Here is a 17,004-nt window from a genome sequence, read left to right on the forward strand (position 1 = left end):
ATGGACACAGGGAGGGGAGCATCACACACTGGGGTCAGTCAGGGGGAAATAGAGGAGGGACAGCAGGGGGTGGGGAGTTGGGGAGCGATAGCATGGGGAAAAATGCCAGATATAGGTGAAGGGGAGGAAGGCAGCATATCACACTGCCATGTATGTACCTATGCAACTATCTTGCATGTTCTTTACATGTACCCCAGAACCTAAAATGCAATTAAAAAATCTAAAAAAAAAAAAAAGGACTGAACTAATTTATTAATTCTTTTAGCTTTTTAAAAAGAGCTATTGAATTTTTAAAGTATATAATATATTATCTGCATACAGGAACAATTTTTCTGCTTTCTTTCTGATTTGGATGCCATGCCTTTTATTAGTTTTTTATTTTTATTTATTTTTGTTGTTTGTTTGTTTCATTTTGTTTTGTTTTGTTTGTTGTTTTGTTTGGAGATGCTGTTTCATTCTTATTGCCCAGGCTGGAGTGCAGAGGCGAGATCTCCCGTCATTGCAACCTCCTTCTCCTGGGTGCAAGAGATTCTCTTGCCTCAGCCTCTTGATTAGCTGGGACTACAGGGGCCTGTCACTATGCCTGGCTAATTTTAACATAGTTTTTAGTACAGATGAGCTTTTGACATATTGGCCAGGCTGGTCTCCAACTCCTGACCTCAAGTGATCCACCAGCCTCAGACAAGCAAAGTGCTGAGATTACAGGTGTGAGCCACCATGCCTGGCCACTGTTTAATTAAACTGCCTAGACTTTCCAGTACTATATGAACAACAGTGGTACAGGCACCCTTGTCTTCTTCCTGTTCTTAGAGGAAAGGTTTCAATTTCCTCTCACTAAATATAATGTTAGCTATGGAACTTCAATAAATGACATTTATTATATTGTGGTGTATTCTTTTTATGCCTAAGTTTTTAAGTGTTTTTATTATTAAAAATGTGCTGGATTGTGTCAGATGCTTTTTCTACATCAATTGAGATAATCATGTTCTTTATGCTATAGTATGTCAAAGAGGTGAATCATATTAATTAATTTTCATATGTTGAATTGCCTCAGGGGTAAATCCTACATAATTGTGGCATGTGGTACCTTAAAGATGGTGTTAGATTTCGTTCCATAGTAATTTGTTGAGGGTTTTTGCCTCGGTACTTATGAGAGGTAGCGGCCTGTAGTTTCCTTTTCACTTGGGGGCCTTTGTCTTGCTTTATTATAAAGGCAACACTGTCTTCATAAAAGGATCTTGGTTGTCTTTCCCTCTCTTCAATATTTTGAAAGATTTTGAGAATGCCTGCAAGTAATTCTCTTTGAAATATTTGGCAGAATTCGCCAATGAAGACTTGTTCCTGGGCTTTTCTTCTGTGGGGAGGTTTGTGAATACTGATTCCATTTCCAACCTTGCTATAGGTCTCTTCAAACTTTCTATTTCTTTGTAATGTTGTGTCAGTGAGGGGTATGTTTGTAGCCACTCAGTTCGTCTCACTAAGGTGTATGTTTGCAGAAGTTTATCTACTTCTCCCTTGTCTAGTTTGCTGGTGTATAATAGTTCATACTAGTTTCTTTTTCTTTTTTTTGAGACGGAGTTTCACTCTTGTTACCCAGGCTGGAGTGCAATGGTGCGATCTCGGCTCACAACCTCCACCTCCTAAGTTCAGGCAATTCTCCTGCCTCAGCCTCCTGAGTAGCTGCGATTACCGGCATGCGCCACCATGCCCAGCTAATTTTTTGTATTTTTAGTAGAGACGGGGTTTCACCGTGTTGACCAGGATGGTCTCGATTTCTTGACCTCGCGATCCACCCGTCTCGGCCTCCCAAAGTGCGGGTATTACAGGCTTGAGCCACCGCGCCTGGCCCATACTAGTTTCTTACAGTCTATTTTTTGTGCCATCGGTCATAATCTCTTTTCTTTCTTTATTTAGTTTTAGGTTTTTGTTGTTCCTTCCTTTTTGATTGTTTGGTTTTGGTTTTGAGACGGAGTCTCACTCTGTTGCCCAGGCTGGAGTGCAGTGGTACCATCTCTGCTCCTGCAACCTCCACCTCCCGAGTTCAAACGATTTTCCTGCTCAGCCTCCCAAGTAGCTGGTAGCTGAGATTACAAGAATGCACCACCACACCCCGGCTTTTCTTTTCTTTCTTCTCTTTCCTTTAATTTTTTTCCATTTTATTTTCAGTAGAGACTGGTTTTTGCCACGTTGGTCAGGCTGGTCTCAAACTCCTGACCACAAGTGATCTGCCAACCTCAGCCTCCCAAAATGCTGGGATTACAGGTGTGAGCCATCGCGCCCAGCCTCTTTTATTTCTGAATTTATTTATTTGCATTCTCTGTTTTCTTCGTTAGTCTAGCTGAAAGTTTGCCAATTTTATATTTTCAGAAAAACCTACTCTTAGTAACTCTTTTTTTCTATTTTCTATTTTGTCATTTCTCTTATAAACTTTATTACTGTCTCTCCCTCCTGCTAACTTTGAGCTTACTGCTTGCTCTTCTAGTCCGGCAAGGAATATATGGTGTTCATGTAAGATCTTTGTTGTGGTTTTTGCTGTAGGTGTTATCGTTGTAAACATCCCTCTTACAATGCAGGCTTCTGTGCAGGGAGCAATCCCCGGACTTCGCCTCCGTAAGCGTCTGTAAGGGAGCTTCTTTGCAAGGGCGACTCTCTCCAGGAGGCTTGGGGTCTGGGGGCTGCGTTCCTGTTTTCCGGGAGACACTGAACACCCCACTCAAGAGACCATGAGGAGACGCCCTCCCAGGTTTCACAATCCCAGCTCGAGTCCATCCGCGCTCCCCTGCGCCCGGGCTCACTAGCCGCTGTGTTCTGGAGAGGCTCTGCTCCAGGTGGGGAGCGGCCCTCCTGTCCCCGTGGCGGGGGCTCTGCCCAGGGACTGAGGGCTCCTGGGACTGATCGCCCCTCCCTTCTCTGAGAGCGGACGCATTTTCTCTCTCATTTCTGAAGTCGCCACGTATCCAACGTCCCAATCCCCACCTAGCCTGAGGCTTTCAAATCTTGTAGAGGGTTTCCTTTTCAGCTGCCACCCAGGAAATAAGAGCTGCTGAATCTTGACCTTCAGCTCTGATCTTTGTCAAGATCTTGTTAATAAATCCATCACCCCCTGAAAGTTCGTTCCTGTAGTCATCCACTCAACCAATCAGAAGCGCTCACTTAATAAATGAGTCATTAGATCCTGGATCGCAGAGAAAACAGCCACAGCATGTAAACCCGGGCATCTGGCAGACCAAGGCAAAGAGGCAGAAATAAAGCAACGCAGCCTGCGCCCTGCTTCAGTGTGGAAGGGATCCATGTGGAAGCGCTCCATTCAGGTAAGAGGATTAGGCTGTCGTGGTTTTGTTTTGTTTTTGTTTTTTGGAGACGGATTTTCACTTTGTCGCTCAGGCTGAAGCTCATTGGCCAGATCCCGGCTCACCGCAACCTCTGCCTCCTGGGTTCAACTGATTCTCCTGCCTCAGCTTCCCGTGTAGCTGAGATTACAGGCTCACACCACCACGGCCAGCTATTTTTTGTATGTTTAGTGCAGATGAGGTTTCACACCATGTTGCCCAGGCTGGTCTTAAACTCCTGACTTCAGGTGTTCCACCCACTTTGGCTTTTCAAAGTGCTGGGATTTCAGGCATGAGACACAGTGCCTGGCCCTCGCCCTTTTTTTTTTTTTTTTTTTTTTTAAAGACGGAGTTTCACCGTTTGGTCAGGCTGATCTTGAACTACTGACCTCAGGTGATCCGCCAGCCTTGGCCTCCAAAGTGCTTGAATTACAGGCGTGAGCCACCACGCCCACCTGGCTTTTCTTTTATTCAGAAATGCAGATACCTCCGTCCAGAGCTGAGCCACTGAATAGTGTATAGCACCATCTGCTGGAAAGCTTCTGAAAAACCAAAATGACATGCTTAGAAATCTTTACGTTGAACGTGGCGCGGTGGCTCATGCCTGTAATCCCAGCAGTTGGGAGGAAGAGGCGTGCGGATCACGAGGTCAGGAGTTCAAGTCTATCCTGACCAACATAGTGAAATCCTGTCTCTAGTATAAAAATAAAATAAAATAGCCGAGAGTGGTGGCAGATGCCTATAGTCCCAGCTACTCAGGAGGCTGAGGCATGGGAGGCGGAGGTTGCAATGAGCCCATCACACCATTGCACTCAACACTGCCCAACAGAGCAAGACTGTGTAAAAAAAAGAAAAGGATAAGAAGAAGAAAAGAAAGAAAGAAATTCTTACGTTGATCAAAAATAAAATAGTGACATTCAGTCTAGCCACTTCTAGTCCCCACGTGTGAAGATCACAGAGCTGTGGTGTTCCCAGCTGTTGGTATGGCCTGGAAGTGTTCTGTGCACATAAGGACATATGTGTATGTCCAGTGCCCCTTTTAAACTGCAAATTAGAACACAACCGTAGTTCTAGTAACTAATATTCTTCCTCCTCCTCATGTTCATTTAAAAGGTGGTTTTAGAAATCTTTCTTTGTCAGCACAAATATTTCACTTTTTGTGGTCAGTTTTGAGACTAAGTAGAAAATACCATAAGGGGCCAGGCAAGGTGGCTCATGCCTGTAATTCTAACACTTTGAAAGGCTGAGGCAGATGGATCACTTGAGGTCAGGAGTTTGAGACCAGCATCTTTTACATGGTGAAACTCTGTCTTTACTAAAAATACAAAAATTAGCTGGTGTGGTGGTGAGCGCCTGTAATCCCAGCTACTCAGGAGGCTGAGGCATGAGAATTACTTGAACTCAGGAGTCAGAGATTGAAGTGAGTCGAGATCATGCCACTGCACTCAGCCTGGGCAACAGAGCAGAAGTGTCTCAAAAAAAAAAAAAAAAAAAAAGAACAGAAGAAAAGAAAAGAAGGACCTTGTAAAAGGAAGGCTTAGAGTGACAAATGACAGCTCACCCAGGCCCACAGGGTTGCAACATCACATCTCTGTGATGCCACAACATCCTATCTCTTTCAAATACTCCCCCAAAAATCCTCAGGGAAGAGGAAATTATGATTTATAATATTTCCATGCAAGCTATATTTGTCAAACTGAAAAATTAGAAACAAGCCATCTACAAGGAAAACAGACTGAGCTTGAGCTGAGCTGTGTGACCCCAGCTTTATTATTTGCTAGCTGGATGTCTTAGAAGTTACTTGATTTCTATTAAAATGAGTCTATTTTCTCTGTTGCAAAATTGTCATAACACAAAAGTCACAGTGTTTAACTCTCTATTAAAAGTAAATAGGGACATACCGTAAAGGCTCAGGAAAATCACTGTGTAGCCAATGCATCTCATGAAGCTCTTAAAAACAGTCATACAGGCCAGGCGCGGTGGCTGACACTTGTAATTCCAGCACTTTGGGAGGTTGAGGCTCGTGGATCTAAAGGTCAGGAGTTTGAGACCAGGCTGGCCAATATGGTGAGACCCTGTCTCTACTAAAACAATTCAGCTGATCTGGTGTTGGGCACGGTAGCCACAGCTACCTGGGAGGCTGTGTCAGGAGAATTTCTTAAACCTGGGACGCGGAGGTTGCAGTGAGTTGATAACATGCCATTACACTTTATCCTGGGTGAGAGAGAAAGACTATACCCTCCCCACCAAAAAAAAAAAGAAAGAAAGGAAAACGAGGTTATTAAGTCTCAAAATCCTACCCTGACCTTAACCTGTTATATTGGGGTTCAGGGGTGCCCTCAGTTCCCCTGAGAGGATGTTTCTCTATGTTCTTGGTCTATCATTTTTTAAGAATGAGAGAGGAGACCACGGCACAGTGCACTCATAAAAGTAAATGCCGGATTCAAAAGTGATTGTAGTAAGTGATTTTATTTAAAGCCCAGAGAGAAAAAGGAGAAGGAGAGAGAAAGGAACAGCTAGGACTCACACTGAGGGAGAGGAAGCAAAGCCTCTCTCACACTGAGTGAGAAGGGTTCCCAGAGGGGGAAAACCAGAGAAGGAAAGATCCTCTCACAGTGAGTGAGAGAATCCAGGAGGATGGAATCCAGGGGAGGAAAGACAGCTTCCACACTGAGTGGAAGGGAATAAAGAGGGAGAGATGGAGATTAGGAGAGGAAAAGCAGCTTCCACGACAGAGTGTTCGTGGAAGGGGACCCAAACATGGAGTCCAAAGGGGCGTGGAAGAAGAAGACTTTTAACCTGGGAGGAACCCCACCTTCTCTAAGACCCCTGGCCAATGAAAGGAGTTCCCTAGAACTTCCGCTGGAGTGATTGACTTATAGTTTCTTCTCACGCAGGCAAAATTAAAATACAAATCGTTAAATCACCCAGATGAAGATGGATGCGAGGGATAGAAAATGTGGCACTGGGAAGTTCTTACCCTTAAAACTACGCCCCTTTGTGGACCCTGGAAAGAGAACACATTCCCTCTCATCTACAATGCTTATTTTATGTTCCCTTCTAGACTCTCTCTCTCTCTCTCTCTCTCTCTCTCTCTCTCTCTCTCTCTCTCCCTCTCTCTCAACAGGATCTTATTCTGTCACCCAGGCTGGGTGCTGTGGTGTGATCATAGCATACTGTATCCTCAAAGTTTTGTGCTCAAGTTATCCTCCTGCCTCAGCTCAGATACATTCCAAGTATCTGAAACTACAGGTGTGTGCCACCATGCTTGGCTAATTTTAAAATTTTTTGTAGAGACAGGGTCTAACTTTGTTGCAAGGCTGGTCTTGACCTTCTGGGCTGAAGCAATCCTCCTACCTTGGCCTTCCAAAGTGCTGGGAATACAGGCATGAGCCTCTGTGTGGCCCCTAGTCTTTCAATAAAAGACACCTCTCTTGGGCATGGGAAATCTCCCTACACATCAAGGACTTTGATCCAGCAATTATACTCCCTTGTTTCACCAGAATGTTCAATATTTCAATGCTGATGCATTTCATCATAAATAAAAGATGAAAGATAGAAAGAAACAGAGAAAGAAAGAAGAAAAAAAGAAGAAAGAAGACAGAAAGAGAGAAAGAGTAAAAAGAGAAGGGAAAAATAAAAGAGGAAAGAAAGAAGGAAACAGGCAAAGAAAGATGGAAAGAAAAAAGGAAGGAAAGAAAGGGGAAGAGAAAGTAGAGAAGCAAGAAAAAAACAAAGAGGGAGGAAGAGAAGACAAAAAAGACGAGTTCCAGGTTTGACCCCACAGTGCTCTCTAGTGACCAGCTCGTGTTCTCTTCATCTCTTCACAGACACACATTTCAAAAAGGCAGCATTTGATTTTTCCTCCCAACTATTTTCAACACATGACTCCCCTTTTCATTCTGGGGAAGGTTCATTATGACATCCTTCTTCTGAATCCAGTGAACATATTTCAGTCCTCATCTCAGTTCTTTCACTGTAGATTGTGGGGATCGCTCCTGCGAAGGACCCTTGACAGGACCCTCACCATCTTGAGCTTGAGCCCATACACATTTCTCCTCTCCTGGAGGCTGTTGAGCTAAGGGAAAGGAGGAAGTCTGGTTGCACTAATTTTATAAACATCAATTTTTGCCTCTGACATTTGCAACAGAATGGCTGAGCTCAGGCCTTTTGGTCTAACGAGACATTGTGTGGTTAGACATTGTGTGCCTCCTAGTTCCTTCTCTGCACAATAACTCTATGACTTTGTTTACCTCTGCTAACTCAATCATATTGTTCGAATATGATCCTATATGAATAGGCAAGGTTAGAATGACATTTGGAAAGGTCCAGCTATACCTTGTTAACGATCTTACTTGCTTGCTTAACTGATTTTAGAAAAACACATGTTTAGATTTATGACCCCTTTTGCAAACTTTATTGTCCCATTGCTGTACACCCTATGATTAAGAGTCATACTTTCTGCACCCCTTTTCTTGTGATTTATGTTCTTGATTTTATTTCAAGATACAATGGAATGTATGTCACTCCTTAAACACTGAAAGGTATATAACCTGTAGTTTGCACAAATAAACTTGCTGTCTTGGCACTTCTTGCTCTGGCGTTGCCTGGCAGTCCTCCAGACCCTGCTCTCTATCTATCTTTTCTTCCGCGCACTCCCTCTTCCAGGTTAAGAACACTTGAGTGGGGCTGAGGCTCTCCCCTGGTCGGAAGCCCCCTGGCAGACATGCCAGACCCCCACATCTGGGGCCCAAACAGGGACCCTGGACACAAGGGATCACAGTGACGCTCAAGTTATAAAGGTGAGGCTGCAGCAGTACGTTTGGCTTTTCTCGTAAGTAAGCTCTCTACTTTGGATTTTGTATAATATTAATCAAATTTTTTCTCTCTGTTGTACATACAAGTCAAAGTAAACAGGATTTTTAAGTTTCATCTGAAGTAAAACATGGGCCATATAGAATATAAGGAGTGTAACTTGTTTATACAATTATTGCAAAAAATGATTAAATCACATGGACATGATATTAAGCTAAAAACTGTGGAGAAATTTGTGCACATTATTCATTAAATTTGCCTGTGGGTTCCAGAAGGAGGAATATTGGAGAAAACTGCATGGGATGAAATTGGTGAGAAAATCAAACAATATGCCTCTCATAATAAAGCTTTACCTCAAACCGAGGTTTTACTGTCTGTTTGGTCTAAACTTAAAGACAGCGTCTGCTCCTCTCAAGCGGAACCTGCTGGCCCTTGCTCTTGCAGTGCTATTTCTTCCCCTGCTGCTGCTTTCTTCCCTCCTGCTTCTGAACTTGATCCTTTTGATCAAATGGAGCGCGGTATTGACCATTCTTCTTCTAGACATCCACTCATGGATAGCTGCCAACTTGTGACGGAGCTGTTTTAAAAGAGCCTGATGGGTATGTCTCCCCACCTAACACTCCTCATCGAGATCATAACCCAGTAACTCTTACCCTTCCCTCAGACCTTTCTGATCAAGTCAGAGACTTACTTTCTCTTTGCTCTAAAGCACTCACCTTGCAACAACAACACTGCTTTCCTGTTGCTCAGGCATCGTCTCCTGTACCTTCAAATTCTTTGGTTATTAGATCCACCCCCACTGCTCCTATTTCCCCCTTAACACAAGCCATGATGTCCATGCATAAAGGTTTTGTCGATGCTGATAGCGCGTCATTATATCCTCTCATAGAAGTTACTGATAATGCAGGCAATGTCACCCATCATTATGAAGCTATCCCTCCTAAGTTCCTGAAAGATCTTTTTTTTTTTTTTTATGGGGTTTCACCATGTTGACCAGGATGGTCTCCCTGAAAGATCTTAAGGAAGCTGTCATGCATTATGGCCCAATAGCGCCTTACACTTTGTCTATTTTAGAAAATTTTTCAACAGCTGCCTTGCCACCGGCTGAATGGATAAGACTAACTAGAGCTTATCTTTCTGGTGGAAATTTTCTGTTATGGAAAGCCTATTATGATGAGGCCACTTTTAATCAGTCTGAGCGCAACCGCCGTGCCAAAAGCCAGGTAACTTTAGATATGCTTGTGAGTAGAGGTGCTTTTAAATCTTTACAAAATCAAATTGCTTTTTCTGATAAAACTTTGTTCCAAATTAATACATTAGCTCTAAAAGCATGGCGCCAACTTCCATCTCAAGGAGGTAAAACAGAAGAGCTATATAAAATTCGCCAAGGACCTGATGACCCATATCAGAAATTTGTTTCTCCTCTCTTAGAGGCAATTACTCGTCAGGTTGGCGATCAGAAAGCCAGCTCTATGCTGGCCAAACAATTGGCTTTTGAGAACGCTAATGCTGCATGTCAGGCTGCCATAAGACCGTGGCAATGTGCCACTATTTCTGATTATATTAGGATGTGTGCAGATATTGGCACAGCATATCAAAACGGCTTGGCTATGGCTTCTGCTCAGAATGGCATGATGGTGGCCGCTTTTTAAAGAGACAGTCTCAAAATTCTAATATCAAGCGTTTTCGCTATGGATTACGTGGCAATGTAGCAAAGAAATGCCCATCTGGACAACAATTGGCTTTACCTGTCCCTGCACAACCATCTGTGCAACTTTTAACTCTCCCTGCACCACCCACATCAGAGAAATCTAAAACTCGCCCTCCTGGAGAGTGTCCCTGTTGTCATCGCGGAAACCACTGGGCCAATGAGTGCAGATCCAAACGGGATGCACAAGGTAATCCTTTGATGCCCCGTTTGGGAAACTCCCAGAGGGGGCAGCCTCAGCCCCTACAACAAATCGGGGCACCTCTGGTACAAACCTCACAAGTCACCACAAATCCATTTCTGACGTCCGCCATGCCACACCCAACAGTGCAGGACTTGACCTCTGTTCCTCCACCCGACAGGTATTAACACCTAACTCGGGTATACATTTAATACCGACTGACATTTATGGCCCTCTCCCCTTTGGGTACACAGGTTTAATTTTTGGACATAGTTCCTCCTCCCTTCGAGATTTACAGATCATACCTGGGTTATTGATAATGACTCTACTGGAGAAATCAAAGTTATTGCCTTCTCTCCTTTAGGTGTTTGCACTATAGACCCAGCTCAGCCTTTTGCTCAGCTCTTGTTAGTTCCTGTTAATGTATCAATTGGACATCCTTTATCAAAGGAAACTAGAGGATCTAAAGGTTTTGGCTCCTCTTCTTATGCTTATTGGATTCAGTCCATCTCAGCTAACAGACCTGAGATGACTCTTAACATTAATGATAAAACTTTTAAAGGACTTTTGGATACTGGTGCCGAGGTTTCAGTCATCTCCTCTATACATTGGCTTTCTGCCTGGCCACTTACTGTGTCAGTAACCTCTTTACAAGGTATTGGCATGAGTTCTAATCCCCAACAGTCTGCTACTTTATTTTCTTGGACAGACTCTGATGGTCATTCTAGTACTTTTCGCCCCTATGTCCTCCTGGGCATTCCCATTAATTTGTGGGACAGAGACATTTTGGAAGCTATGGGGACTCACCCAGTTACACACAACCCTGCTTTAGACATTATGCTTAAACAAGGATTCCATCCGGCTAAAGGTCTTAGTAAAAATCTGCAGGGCTCTTCTGAGCCCCTGCCTGTACAGGTGAGAACTGACCGTGCCGGTCTTGGGTGTTTTTAGAGGGGGCCACTGTAACTCCCGATACTCATGCTGATCCCATCACTTGGATATCTGATGCACCTGTAGGGGTAGAGCAGTGGCCCCTCCCTTCTGAAAAAATGTTAGCAGCTCACAAGTTGGTTCGAGAGCATCTCGAAGTGGGCCATATCAGACCCACTAATAGTCCTTGGAATTTTTCTATTTTTGTTATCAAGAAAAAGTCTGGCAAATGGAGATTGTTACAGGACCTGAGAAAAGTTAATGACACCACGGTGGTTATGGGGGCACTTCATCCTGTACTGCCCTCCCCTGTTGTGGTTCCACAGGAATGGCATATGTTAGTTATTGATTTAAAAGATTGTTTCTTTTCCATTCCACTAGCTCCTCAGGATTGTAAACGTTTTGCCTTTAGCATACCAGCTACCAATTATGACAGACCTTATTAAAGATTTAAATGGGTTGTCTTACCTCAGGGTATGGCTAATAGTCCTACGTTGTGTCAGTCCTATGTTGCTAAAGTACTCTCTCCACTTCGTCATCAGTTTCCTGAGGCCTTACTGTTACATTACATGGATGACTTACTCTTAGCAGCACCCACAGAAAGGCTTCTTTTTGAAATCTATAACTCTTTGCAGGCATGTTTATTAAGTGCTAATCTTGTTGTTGCTACTGACAAGGTTCAGCTAGTTACTCCTTATCACTATCTAGGTAGACTTATTGATTCTCATCAGGTTTCCTTTAAAACTCCTGTATTGGTTACAAGTCATTTAAAAACTCTTCATGATTTTCAAAAATTTCTTGGAGATATTAATTAGATATGCCCTAGTTTTAAATTAACTACTGGTCAATTGAAACCTCTGTTTGATATTCTTAAAGGTTCCTCTAACCCTAAGTCTCCTAGGCAACTGACAGAACCAGCTAAGCAGTCTCTACAGTTGGTTAGTGAGTCTCTAAGACAACTAAAACTTACCAGAATTTCTGTGAAAACTTCTTGGTGTTATTGTTTACTTCGCACACAGTATCCTCCCACTAGAGTTTTTTGGCAACAGGGAATGTTAAAGTGGCTCCCTCTGCCGGCCAGTAGAGGCAAGGTCATCACTACTTACTTTGACCTTGTAGCCACTCTGGTCGCCAAAGGCCGATCCAGAGCCCTAACACTCTTTGGTTATGAACCATCGGAGATTGTTGTTCCTTATAATAATTTACAACAGCAATGGCTTTAGACATTTTCTGATTCTTGACAGATTGCTTTTGCTGGATATCCTGGTAAAATTTTATGTCATTATCCTACTGATAAATTTCTCCAATTTTATTCTCAATGCTCTCTTATTTTTCCACAAGTTTGTGTAAAAACCCCTTTGCCTTCCGCTTATTTAGCCTGTACCGATGGATCAGCATCTGGCATCGCTGCTGGTGTAATTAATGATCAATCTTTTTCTTTTCAGACTGAGGAACGCTCTGCGCAAAGAGTAGAATTACTTGCCGTTCAACATGTGCTTTCAAATTGGGATTTCCCTTTAAATTTATATTCTGATAGCCAATATGTTGTTAACTTAGTTCAGAACCTTGAAACAGCTCCATTATCTTTCTCAGACTCCTCTTGCATAATTTCCTTGCTTATACCTCTCCAATAGGTTCTTAGATGCTATTTCCATTCTTTCTTTACAGGGCATATCAGAGCTCACTCTAACCTACCCGGACCCTTGGCTACTGGAAATTCTTCCGCTGATGCCCTAACTCAAAATATTTTTCCTGCTCTTTCTCCTTTACAGCAGGCTGAGTCTTTCCATGCTATACATCACCAAAACACAAGGAGCCTCCGACTACCATTTCACATTACTAGGGAACAGGCAAGACAAATAGTTAAACAATGCCCTGCCTGTGTTTCTTTTCTCCCACAAACCATTCATCTTAGAGTTAACCCACGTGGTTTGCAACCTGCTTATGTTTACCAGATGGATGTTACACATTTTATTTTTTTTGGCAAGCTTAAATTTATTCATGTTACCATTGATACCTTTTCCCACTTTCTTGTAGCTTCCGCCCACACCGGAGAAGCAGTTAAGGATGTTATTTCTCATTGCCTCTTGATATTCTCTATTATTGGTCCTCCTAAGATTTTAAAAACTGACAATGGTTCTGCATATACTAGTATAAGTTTTCAGTCATTTTGTTCACAATTTCAAATCTCCCATCGTACAGGTATTTCTTACAACCCTCAAGCAAGGGTATTATTGAACGCTCCCATGTTGTTCTCAAAAATCTGCTATCTAAACTGAAACATGATTCTAATACTGTGTCTTTTTCCAAGTCTCCGCATGACTACCTTCGTCATGCACTCTATGTACTAAACTTTCTCACTTTGGATGACAACAACTCTTCTGCTGCTGATCGCTTTTGGCGTCCTGATCATAAGGCTCACCCCTTTCTAATCAGTGGCATGGCTCAGATCCAGTCCTCATATGGGGATGAGGACATGTTTGTGTTTTTCCTAGGTCTGCTAATTCACCTACTTAGGTTCCTGAACGCCTTGTGAAGCATAAACATAAACAACAAATGAAGTCCAAACTTCTTGATCCCGAGATTTCATCAACTTCGAGTGACGACTCCTGCTCGTCCCAGACGCTGGTCCCGACAGAACAACAGACGTAATTCGTCATACCGTGATGTGTCTCTACCTTCCTGGAATCAACTTCGCCATCTTAGTGCTGAAGCCTCTGATCTTGTTCGGCAACAAGGACATTCTAGAAATTCTGCTACTTTGTTTCTTGCCATAATTACTATTTTGGCTTGTGAACAAGCTACTGCTTTTCCTGTTCCTCATTCTCCCCCCTCTACCAGCCAAATGCTGTGGGCTTATGTTCCTAATCCACCTGTCTTAAGACCTGTTACTTAGGATGATCCTACTTTTTCTATTTACATTAATGATACCTCTATACTTGTTTTTCCTTCTTCCTCTCATATTACTCCTCAACTTGCCAATTTCACATATACAGCTCAGGCCATTGCTCCTCCTATGTGTTTTTATGCTTCTTTTATATATGATAAATTTTCTTACAGTGATTATGTCTCTTTACAACCTTCCCCTCCTCCACCTGTTCCTGAAGACTTTTTTTTTCCTCTAGGAGTTAAACAATTACAAACATACAATGGCCCTTCCACTCTCTTCCCTGCTGAATCTGTTTCTGTAAGAGATTGGACACTATTTTATCCTAGTATTCAGGAATCTCCTAACATTTGTTCTCCTAATTTTTCTTTCATGGAACTACAACCTTGTCACTCTAACAACACTCCCTTTAATCCTTCTCCCCCATGGCGATTTTGTTATCCTAATCAAAAACAAGCTCTGTATTATACTCTGCCTTCTGGTTTTACTTTGTATGACTGGTCCATCCTTAACCCTTTAAGTGATGATCTAACTCATTATGAAATGCCCGGTGGGTGGAACACTCCTATTTTTACCTCTAATAAGTGCACAATTTACACCTCTCTTTAGAAATTGCTTTTGTTTGTGTACCCCAGTTATTATTTTGCTGGCTCTCATAGCCATGCCTATGCAGGTAGAGGTCATGTATACATTCAATCTTGTGTTGCATCACCTGTGCTATTTTACTTGGTAATGTTTCTTTTTCTGAAAACAATGGACATTATTCAATTTCTTGCATTAATTGTACCCTCACCAATTGTATGGACTCATCTATGTTTCCTACTTCTACAATATTGATTGTTCATCAGCCTCCTTATGTTTTGCTTCCTGTTAACATTTCTGGTGATTAGTATGATGAAAAAGCCTTAAAAATTTTTCATGAAGTTCATGAACTTCTGTTAAGACCCAAACAATTTATTGGTATTCTCATTGCTAGTATTATAGCTATTGTTTCTGTTGTGGCTACTGCTGCCACCGCGGCTGTTAGTCTTTCTCATAGTGTTCAAACTGCTTCTTATGTTAATCATTTGACAAAAAATATTTCAGTTACTATGGGAACTCAAATGGACATTGAAAAGAAAATTGAGGTTAAACTTAATGCTTTAGAAGAAACTGTTAACATAATTGGAGATAAGGTGTATAATATTCAAAATCATCTTACTCTTTGTTGTCACATAAATTTTAAGTATATTTGTGTTACTAATACTCCCATTTCCATTGAAAATGGCCCTTAGTTAAGGCTCACTTGCAAGGTATATGGAGTCATAATAATATGTCATTGGATATTCTTAAATTGCAACAAAAAATTCATGCTATTGACTTTTCCTGCAGAGAGCTTCCTCAGGATGCCACAATTGCTCGTGACATCATTAACACCCTGTCTTCTTGTACCCAGGGCTTCCACCTGCCATCATTTTCTTCAATCATTGCAGTTGGTGGCTATGTTCTTGTACTAATAGTGTGCCTACTTTTCATCTTTCGCCTTGTGTTCTCCTCCCTCCAGAAGATGCAGCTTGAACTTTTTGAGTTGCATTTAAAACCTAAAAATGGAGGAAATGTGGGGATCGCTCCTGCGAAAAGCCCTTGACAGGACCCTCGCCATCTTGAGCTTGAGCCCATACACATTTCTCCTCTCCTGGAGGCTGTTGAGCTAAGGGAAAAGAGGAAGACTGGTTGCACTTATTTTATAAACATCAATTTTTGCCTCTGACATTTGCAACAGAATGGCTGAGCTCAGACCTTGTGGTCTAACGAGACATTGTGTGGTTAGACATTGTGTGCCTCCTAGTTCCTTCTCTGCACAATAACTCTATGACTTTGTTTACCTCTGCTAACTCAATCATATTTTTTGCATATGATTCTATATGAATAGGCAAGGTTAGAATAACAGTTGAAAAAGTCCAGCTATATCTTGTTAATGATCTTACTTGCTTGCTTAACTGATTTTAGAAAAACACATGTTTAGATTTATGACCCCTTTTGCAAACTTTATTGTCCCGTTGCTGTACACCCTATGATTAAGAGTCATACTTTCTGCACCCCTTTTCTTGTGATTTATGTTCTTGATTTTATTTCAAGATACAATGAAATGTATGTCACTCCTTAAACACTGAAAGGTATATAACCTGTAGTTTGCACAAATAAACTTGCTGTCTTGGCACTTCTTTCTCCAGCATTGCCTAGCAGTTCTCCAGACCCCGCTCTCTATCTATCTTTTTTTCCGCACACTCCCTCTTCCAGGTTAAGAACACTTGAGTGAGGCTGAGGCTCTCCCCTGGTTGGAAGCCCCCCGGCAAATTTGCCAGACCCCCACAGTAGATCAAATGGAACACAAAATAATAATAATTTGAGAAACAACAAGTTACAACATGTACCTTTCTAGTTCCATCTGTTATCTCACTCTTTCCCCCTTGCCTGTCCCAGAGGGGATAAAAGTGAAGTCTGTGTTTGGACCAACTGGATTTAAGCTCTGGACACACAGCTCACTCTCTGGTGATCATTGGTGAGTCATTTATTCTCTCTAAGCTTCCCTCCACTGCCAGATCTGTCAGATGGAACTTGTTACGGCACTTACCCTATCGTCACAATACTGTGCACATAGTAAGTGCTAAATAAATAGTAGTTAGCCTCATTATTACTTTAAAAGCAGTCTATTCTTTGCCTCTTAACTGTTCTTCAAGCTACCTTTTTACCTCAAATGTATATCTTTTCACTTCTTTGCTCAGTATTATTCATCCTTTAGGAAACTTTCCCTGATTTTAAAACCCCTATCAATTATAATAGATAGATATGCCCACTTTTTCTCTGAGATCACTGTTTACATACTTCTGTTGAAGTCCTTAACCCCAGGCATTAGAATGTGTTAACTGACTATAGTTCTCCCCTCTTCCCTCTGTGTGATGTAAATTCCCTGAAGCCTGAGAGTGCGTTTTATTTATCTTAGTGACTTTCATCAAAAAAGTGTCAGCAGTATAGCGGGTACTTAGACTTTTTTTTTTCTTTTTTATACAGAGTCTTGCTTTGTTGCCCAGGCCAAAGTGCAGTGGTGCAGTCTTGGCTCACTGAAATCTCTGCCTTTCGAATTCAAGTGGTTCTCCTGCCTCACCCTTCTGAG

General features: G+C 42.1%; 1 long non-coding RNA gene across 1 annotated transcript; it reads left to right on the forward strand.

Moving 5' to 3' along the window:
* The first annotated feature begins 2,231 nt into the window (after positions 1–2,231).
* LOC144581913 (uncharacterized) lies at positions 2,232–16,050 on the forward strand. The gene is made up of 2 exons (XR_013533340.1): positions 2,232–3,311; positions 13,459–16,050. It is a non-coding gene; the product is annotated as an uncharacterized LOC144581913 (long non-coding RNA).
* The last annotated feature ends 954 nt before the right edge of the window (positions 16,051–17,004 follow it).

Source organism: Callithrix jacchus, chromosome 3, assembly GCF_049354715.1.
Source record: "Callithrix jacchus isolate 240 chromosome 3, calJac240_pri, whole genome shotgun sequence".
Taxonomy (NCBI): Eukaryota; Metazoa; Chordata; class Mammalia; order Primates; family Cebidae; genus Callithrix; species Callithrix jacchus.